This window comes from Notothenia coriiceps, unplaced genomic scaffold, assembly GCF_000735185.1.
Source record: "Notothenia coriiceps isolate Sejong01 unplaced genomic scaffold, NC01 NC01_scaffold00007822, whole genome shotgun sequence".
NCBI classification, from domain to species: domain Eukaryota; kingdom Metazoa; phylum Chordata; class Actinopteri; order Perciformes; family Nototheniidae; genus Notothenia; species Notothenia coriiceps.
The window spans coordinates 40,365-49,633 of record NW_011340523.1 but is presented as its reverse complement, the minus strand read 5'-3'; the positions used below and the strand labels follow the sequence as shown (position 1 = coordinate 49,633).

At 42.0% G+C, this 9,269-nt stretch overlaps 1 protein-coding gene across 1 annotated transcript in view; it reads left to right on the top strand.

Moving 5' to 3' along the window:
- Window positions 1-9,269, top strand: part of LOC104944291 (D(2)-like dopamine receptor) — a 33,018-nt gene that overhangs the window by 18,743 nt on the left and 5,006 nt on the right. The gene's annotated exons all lie outside the window — the stretch shown is intronic.

Sequence of the window (9,269 nt, the reverse complement as noted above, 5' to 3'; positions counted from 1 at the left end):
TGTGTTTTTGTCATAACGATGTTTGTCTTGTGTATCAAACCAGGTAACCATCCCTGTCCTCTAGAGCACCATTGAGTTCTTTGTAACCAAATGTCTCTCAGAGGGGCGTGGGGAGGGGCTCCTTATTTTCATCTAAAGTAACAGACAGAGAATCAGCACTTTGGAAACAGGGCTGAAACAGAGGGGATTATGGGTAATGCTGCAATGATCTGTTTGGTGTTTCAGCCAATCAGAGACAGGCTCTGGATATATCTGAGACCTGTGATACATTGATGAGAAACAGTATGATAGGAGACCTTTAAAGATATAACAAAAGACACTTTACTTATTTCTTCTATTGGGGCGAGTGTAAAGTGTAAAGTGTGTTCAGCTTCAGAGGATGTGTGTCAGGCGTGTCAGTGTGAGCCTCTGTGGATTATCGGAGGTGTTGAGGACAGAAACGGCACGTTGTTTGTAAAGCTGAAGCAGCTGCTGAGCGTCTGTTTGCATTTCCCTGCAAACATTTTGAATTATTAAATGTGATATTGACACAGTTTCCTGAGAGGAGGGTTATTAATACATATACTGTGGATTTCTGCAGGAAAATATGGGATCGTTTTAGGTTAGGATTTACTCCTCAACAATCACGATAAATAAGTTACTGTCCATTCATTGCTATGAGGCAATCTCACTGGAGTAAATATAGATAGATATATTATCTCTCAGAAAGAAAGAAAATCTAATATAATTCAGTGGTTTTCTTGCAGGTCTCGTCATTGATTACATGACCGTTCATCCTGTACACCTGCTAAACTGATGATTTGGTAAATACTTAAGTAGATGGTAAAAAAAGAAGTTAGTTTGACTTTAAAAAACAAATAAAAATATACAAATGCTTGCGGTTTTTAAATAAGAGAAACAATAAACATTGCTAAAAGAGAAGTTTTAATGCTTTTTTTTATTGTGCTTAACTGTATATAAAAAGCCATTACCTCTCAGTGTGTTTCCTGCAACACGGCCGTATGCATTCTTTCCATATTTCAAAGGAGATTTATTAACCTAAATGTATTTCTATTCAACAATAAGTAGAGGAAGCATCGAGTGAAGAAGCACCATGCGTTTAAATACATTTAATTAAATTAAAACACACTTTCATCTCTGTTTTAACCTTTCGATGCACAGTGTGTAACTTGTATCCACATGTAGGATATAATAAGCGTTGATATGCACGAAGACAAATCTCACATCCAATTAATCTTCAAACACTCGGCAGCCTCTCAAATGTCAAAAGTCTCCTCTCTTCGCCCCAATTTGTGCAGAAAAACCCAGATGATAACCAACATATTTCTCAAGATCTCTCTGGGTCTACACTTCACATCAGACGCTGTGTGTGTGTGTGTGTGTGTGTGTGTGTGTGTGTGTGTGTGTGTGTGTGTGTGTGTGTGTGTGTGTGTGTGTGTGTGTGTGTGTGTGTGTGTGTGTGTGTGTGTGTGAACAGAGCATGCATTGGACGCTGTGTGTCACTACATTGGCTTTTAGACTCCAATAAGTGTAACACGGGTCTCTGAGAGTGAAGGGCTCCAGAGCTTTGATGCAGAAACACAGAGAGGTTATTATGGTCTGTTTGATCACATGCATGAGAACCAGCAGGAGGTCTGAGTGTTTCGGAGTTCAAAGCAGTGACGCACGGGGGAAATCTAAAGTGCATACAAAACAAAATATCGGAATTTAACTTGAAGTCGTTTTTTTTCCTTCCCTGATTTGTTGTTTTTGTATAAAGACTTAGAAACAACACATGACATGATGTTTAAAATGTATATTTATAATCCAATCCAGTTATTTTACTGTTAAATAAATACAAAATCTGCATCAATTCTGATTTGTTTTTTGTGAATTTCTACAGCTTTTATTTAAAGAGCATATTTCTGTAATTACTTTAACTTGAGTAAAATATCTGAGTTCTTTTCCCTCACATGTTGGTTTAAAGAAGTCATCATTATCCATCTGTTCCTCTCTTCACAAAGACTCGTGAATCTCTCCCCTGATTGGACGTCCTCTCCCTCGTTAACCTGATTACCCAGAAGCCTCAGTGTTTATCTCCCTCCAGCAGCCTGTCAGTAATCTCTCTCCTCCGTCTGTTCATCAGCTGCTTCCTGTTTCTATCAATAACTCAATCAGTGCAGACACATCGTTAACATGTGGGTTTCAAACCTCTGAAACACATCAGGTTATCTGTGGTGACAACAATAACCCACCTGACCAGGTAACAGCTTTCTTAAAGAAGGCTTCATATCCATATTACTTATAATTAGCCGTGCACAGGTAATCCAAACTTTACCGACACTGCAATAGATTCAAGATTCAAGATATGTCCTTTAGTATAACAGGAAGTTTAACTGTACAATGAAAGTCTTACTATAATATTTCCAAAACCTAAATCTTAAGAAACTATACAAACAAACAAACAAGTTAAAAACTAGCTTAAGAAAACTTAAAAATATAAGCTGACATACATTAGGCGCTTTTCACACCGTACTTTTCCCAGGAATAGTTCCGATAGTTCCTGGGATTTTGCGTTCACACCAAAAAGATCTGGAACTAGAACTTAGCTCATGATAACCTTTTCACCCCCTTTTCAGTCCTGCTAGAGAGCAGGGACCATACTTGCCAACCTTGAGACCTCAGAAATCGGGAGGATTTCAAAACCACCGCCGGAGCTGTATTAGGTTAACATTAACATGCTTATTGTAGCTGTAAGTGCACTGCCTTGCGGCCTGAAGCACCATCCTTGATGGAGCACATGTGTGGGCTGGACCTGTGTTTTACAGGAAAGAAGTGAGCAGAGGGTCGAGTTGTCGATTCTTGTTCTGTTTTCTGTGACTATCTTCCTCACCGTGCTGAACACCCTCTCAGACTTTCAGTACCGTGCGCTACTAAAGAGACGTGTTACCATGGAAACCAAACAATGGTGTAGCTGTATTAAAGTCTGAGTGGAAACAGTCCTGAGTAAATCTGATATTGTCAGAAATCGGGAGAAATGCGGGAGAAATATGACCCCGGGAGGAAACCGGGAGAGGGCAATGAAATCGGGAGTTTCCCGCGAAAATCGGGAGGGTTGGCAAGTATGGCAGGGACTTTCATGCGTCCAGGTGTTAGTGCAGATCTCAGATGGAAACAAAGAAGGTCTCGGACTTTTTAGCTGGTTAAATAACGGATATAAGGTGGAGGAGTGGAGGGGAACATGTTACTGAGCTGCAGCTCCAAAATGTGTGCAAGAAAAATACTTCTAAAATCTACAAACACTAGATTAATATTTTTGCTAAAATTCCCCAAAATGGTTAAATAATGTCCTGTGAAAGCTTTAAAAAGGGTTAGGCATAGTTATTTTCAAATCCGTGTATATAAGTAGTTCAGTACATCATCATGTTATATTTAAAAAATGCATGTGTAGTAAAAGAAGGGAAACATACCAGCAAAATGTACTTCATATATTTGTATTGGTCTTTATTGCATTAAAATAACTTTTTTAAGCCGAAAAATATGATTTTTCTTTAATTTAGCTTAAAATAACATGATTTGTTTTCTTCCTTGGTTATGAATAAATATACATTTAGTTTTAAAAAAATCATCATTTAAATCTTGTAGTTTGTCAATGTGGATCCCATTTTCAAATCTGTGATACGTAGTTCAGTAAATTATCATATTATATTTAAAAATGCATGTGTACACTGAAAAAACTGAAACGTTGACTTTAATGAAATGTTTTATGTCAACAGATTTCACATAACTTTATAAGGTTAGTTGAAAGCAATCATATTAAAGGGGACCCATGATGCAAAATGCACTTTGTGATGTCTTTTATACATAAATAAATAAATAATATCCCCATTCACGCAGCGTCAGAAAATAAAACCCTCTCTCTTTTCCTCCGTACCCAAATCTTTTTAAAACGGGTGTACAACGAGCGGATACAGATTCCATCCGCTGTGACGTCAGCGGACCCACAGAAAGTTGCTATCAGAAACAATGCCTGACGTGTTTTGGACGTAATCTGGTCTTTGTTTACATTAGCAAGCCTCGCTAACACTCAGAGCTAACCTGTACTGGAGAGCACATGTGTTTAAAAAGCAGGAAATAAAAAAAGGAACTCACCTTGTGATAAACCCGCAAGAGAAAAAGCATTTGAGCTCCATACTGTTTCAGAAATAATCCTTGATGTGGTTTAGAACAGGGTGGCGTTTTATCACAGCAGAATGTAACTTTATGTCCGGTAGAATTCTGGTCAGGCATTAGCTCCGCCTCCTCTAACAGCTGGTATAGAGGGGTATGAGCAATATGAGGCATGGCTACAACGGGGGATCTGTTTGGTATTTTAAACAAAAAACTTCTCAGACATGTTTTGTATAGGTATGGCCCTACAGTATGTTTCCAATATAGCATGATAGGTCCACTTTAAGTTGAACCTAATATGTTTGATTAAAACCAACCTTACAGTTATGTGAAATATGTTGACATGATACATTTAATTAAAGTCAACGTTTCAGTTTTTTCAGTGTAGAGCAAAAGTATAAAGTTGCATAAAAAAGAAATACTCACATTGACAAATAGTACTAAAGTAAGTATAATAAGTAGTTCTGAGTGCTCTTATTTCTCATCCTAATTACAGAAGCAACGAGACATTAACAGGACTGTGTAAATGTTAAATTGGAGGGGAACGATTGTTCTCAAAGAGGTTCAAAAAGAGAACAAATGACCCTCTCAGGATGCTTCCAGAGGGTCTCTCTTTCACTCAGAAACCCGTTATCTTACCTCCTTTTCTTTCCTCTTTACATGTCTCAGATTGCCTCCTTTGCTCCTGGGAGGAAAGTGAGTTTCAATGATCACTTCCTGTACGCTACGTTTCCTCCCATCACTCAAACACTTTGCAGCGTTTAGAAATGAGAGGGACACTTTCTTTCCCTGGAGTCCTTTGTCCCTGGAGTCACTTCTCTGCACTCATGTACAAAAATAAAATAAAAAGGAACATGCAGGTAACATGTCATTTAGACCTCTATTGTTCACGGGGAGTCTGGAATATCAGGTGCTTTTATCCAGGTTTTTGAAATCATTTTGCAGTAAATTGACTATAACTTGTGGCTCCAGAGTGCTAACGGTTAGCATTGAGCTTCCTCTGTCATATATTTTCATTAATAATAGTTCAACTTCATTTGATAATTTCCTCGTTAAAGGAGAATAAATTAAAGTATATAATACCTTCATTTCCATCCACTTATCTGAATAATTAGCTTTATTAATTGCATGGGATTTAAACGTGTATTTGCTTTTCACACTTCACGTCACTTTTGTCTGTATTTTTCCGTTTCTGAAGGAAATTGGTCTATTTTACAATATATTCAAATATTACACAGTCAAGTGCAGGTAATTAATTACAACGTGTAAAACTCTGCAGTGCAGATGAATTAGGAGCCAGACTTGTAATGCAAACACATTTCCCAGCAGATCCTCAGTTCCTCTCTGAGTTAGAGGACACATAATCAATCAATCAATCAATCAATCAATCAATCAATTTGTATTTATATAGCCCAATATCACAAATGTTACATTTGTCTCAGTGGACTTCACAGTTTGTACAGAATATCAGTATGACAATACGACACCCTCTGTCCTTAGACCCTCTGTCCTCAGACCCTCTGTCCTTAGACCCTCTGTCCTTAGACCCTCACATCGTACAAGGAAACACTTCCAGAGAAACCCCACAGTTTAAAGGGGAACATGGGAGAAACCTCAGGGAGAGCAACAGAGGAGGGATCCCTCTCCCAGGACGGACAGACNTTGAGTTCAGGACCCTTGCAGCAGATAGTGGCTGGAATTCTTCAGCACTGCTCGACGCCTTTTTGTCTGGTCTTTCTTTTCACTCTGGTGAGCCGACTGTCATCTGGATTCCCTCCTCGTACATTGACACAGGTACCAGTAAAAGTAGACAGACATGTTTTAACTCAGGGGGTTCTCAAAGACTCTGGTGCAGATGAAAGTTTAATGGATTGGGGTTGGCCAAGAAGTGGAACTGTGTGGTAATTCCTTTGAAGCAACCGTTAAAGGCCTCTGGTCTGGATGGTCGGTTATTGTTTACCGTTACCCATTGTACTATGCCCATTGAAATAACTGTAAATGCAACACATACTGAACACATGACTTTCCATTTATTTGACTCTGCTCAGCATCCACTTATTCTTGGTTACCCATGGTTAGTCAAGCACAACCCACACATAGACTGGAGATCTGGGAGAGTTAAGGGATGGGGAGAGGACTGCAAGCATTTCTGTTTGAGAGACAATAAGACTGGTGACAACACTCCCCTATTTAGGGGCAATGGATGTCCACTCTCGGGAGACGACCGACAGTGGTGCGGTTAGCCAAAGTGACAGACCTAATGTTAGACCTATTTACAGGCAATGGACGTCCACTCTCGGGAGACGACCGACAGTGGTGCGGTTAGCCAAAGTGACAGACCTAATGTTAGACCTATTTACAGGCAATGGACGTCCACTCTCGGGAGAGAGACCTCCAGCATGTGTCCCTGAAATGGAGACTCTGTTTATTTCACTCATCCAGGACAGAGACCGGGGAAATCTCCTCTCTGTGGCCCCTCCAAGACCCACAAAGGACGGACTAAAGACCTCCAGCATGTGTCCCTGAAATGGGGACTCTGTTTATTTCACACTTCCAGGAGAGACGACGGGTAAATCCCCTCTCTTTGCCGGCTCACAGAGCCCTGAAGGACGGACTAGAGACCTCCCAGCATGTGTCCCTGACATGGGCACCTCCATAACCTTGCACACCGTGAGTCCCCGGACCTCCGGACTTAGCACTCCCCCGCCCCACGGGACTAAACCAGATGTTCCACACCTTCAGAACCTTCATGGCCCCCCTGGTAAACCCTAAAAGGGGGGTGGGATTTGCGGGTGCTTTACCGTCCGCCCATCGGCATCCATTATTCGGCCTGTTCTTTCACGCACCACCACCCTTCTTGGGAGGACTATTTTCTCAGCTCCTGGTAACCCTTTAATAGTCTGATACTATCAGGGGCTCATCACGCACTTTACAAGCCAGGAAATATGTTTAAATGGGTCGGGGAAGTGTTTTTAACGTCTATCTGGAATGCAGAGTTGCTACGGGGTAGTGAGCGTGGTGGAGTGAAGTATGTTATCGATCCTTGAGCTTCCGGGTGGTGCTTCAATTTGCCGATATCATTTAACACATGATAGACATTCTCCTGGAAAGCATGCAGGAAGTTATGTCCATTTCCAGGAGAGGGCCATGTTAAGGCGATGACATCCTGCAAAAATGACAGGGGCTAAAACACCCCAGGGATACGTGTTCTTGAAAGGCGGCGAAAGTTGTTTAAAATAGGTCGAAGTGTTTTTAAACGTCTGGAAGAGTAGTTTTGTAAGTCTTCATTTTGCCACGATATCATTTAACAATTTGAACATCTCCTGAAATGCCACAGCGATTAATGTCCAGTTTCCATAGTGAACCGTGGACGGAGGGAGAGCGTGGGCGATTCTGATGGGTGGGTCAATTGTAAAATGATTTATCTGCAAAATGACAGGCTAAACACCCAGGGATACGTGTTTGAAAGGGCGGGGAAAAGTTGTTAAATAGTGGAAAGAAAAAGTGTTTGTGAAAGCCGTTGAGAGGAGAGTGGTGTGTGTTTGCGGCACTTTGACTTATTTTTAAACACTTCCCGCTTTTCACACACGTATCCTGGGATGGGGTTGTTTTTGGACCACCTATCATTTAACATTTGGTAGACTAATTTTGGTCTCCTTTGGAAAATGCTCCACATTTAACATTGCCTCCTGGAAATGGCATAATCTGTGCATTTCCAGGAACGTTCAATGTTAAATGATTATCGTTGCAAAAATGGACAGACCTTAAACTCTCTTCCGACGTTAAAACACTTTCCGACTATTTTAAACACTTTCCCCGCCTTTTCAAACGTTTCCCTGGGTGTTTAGCTGTATTTGCCATATACTTTAAAACATTGGACCCTTCCTGGAAAATGGACAATTCTGGTGCATTTTCCAGGGAGATGTTAATTGTTTAATGATTACGTGCAAATTGAAGGACACAACTCTTCTTCCAGAGTTAAAACCACTTTCCCGCCCATTTTAAAATATTTTTCTTGTGTTAAAGTGCAGTGATGAGCCCTTGGTGTATTCAGACTATTTAAGTGTTTACCGGACATGAGATTCCTCAGAAGGGGTGGTGCTTCATGAAGAGGCCGAATTGGATGCCATGTGCCGGACGGTAAAGCACCGCATCCAAAAAACCCCCCCCCCCCCCCCCTTTTTAGGGTTACCAGGGCATTGAGGGTTTGTAAAAGGTTGTGAAAAACATTGGGTTGTTCCGGTGGTGAACGTGCTTTAAGTCGGGAAGTCCGGGACCCACGTGTGCAAGGTTATGAGGTGCCATTTGTCCAGGGGACCACATGCTTGTAGTCTTCGTCCCTTAGGGCCTCTTGTGAGCGGCAAAAGAGCGGGGATTTACCGTCTTCTTCTCCTGGAAGTGTAAATAAACAAGATCCCATTTCAGGGAAACAAAAAGTGGGTCTTTAGTCCGCTCCTTTGGGGGTGTCGGAGGGGCCCACGAGGGAGATTTTCCCGGTCTCTTCCTGGATAGTGAAATAAAACGATTCTTTTCCATTTCCATAGGGGCCATGCTGGAGGTCTCTCCCCGAGAGTGACGGGTTCCATTGCCCCTTAAAATAGGTCTAACAAATTTAGTCCTGTCACTTTGGTACCGCACCCCACTTTCGTGGTTTTCTTCCCGAGTAAGTGGGCGTCATTGCTGTTTAATGGTTACATTAGGTCTTCCCCCTTTGGCTAACCGCCACTGTCGGTTCATTCCCGAGAGTGACGTTCATTGCTGAAATAGTCCTAACTTAGGGTTCTGTCATTTGGCTAACGCCACCAGTCGGTCGGTCCTTCCCCGGAGAGTGGATCCATTGCCCTAAATAGGGGTCCTATGTCCACTTGGTAACGCACCACTGGTGGGTCGTTTCCCCCCGAGATGACAAAAATCCATGGCCCTAATAGGGGGATGCCCCCGTTGGTTGGAGCCCCGGTGCTTCGGTGCTACTAGTACGCCCGAGACTACATGTTCGCGATCAAGACATCGCCCCCGGGCGCGAGTGGAACGACGCGGAATGGATCGAAGTCCTTTCTGGTAGCATGGAGCCCCAGGGTACTCTCCCCCAGTGTACTCTCTTCCCCGAGGCGGATATGCGA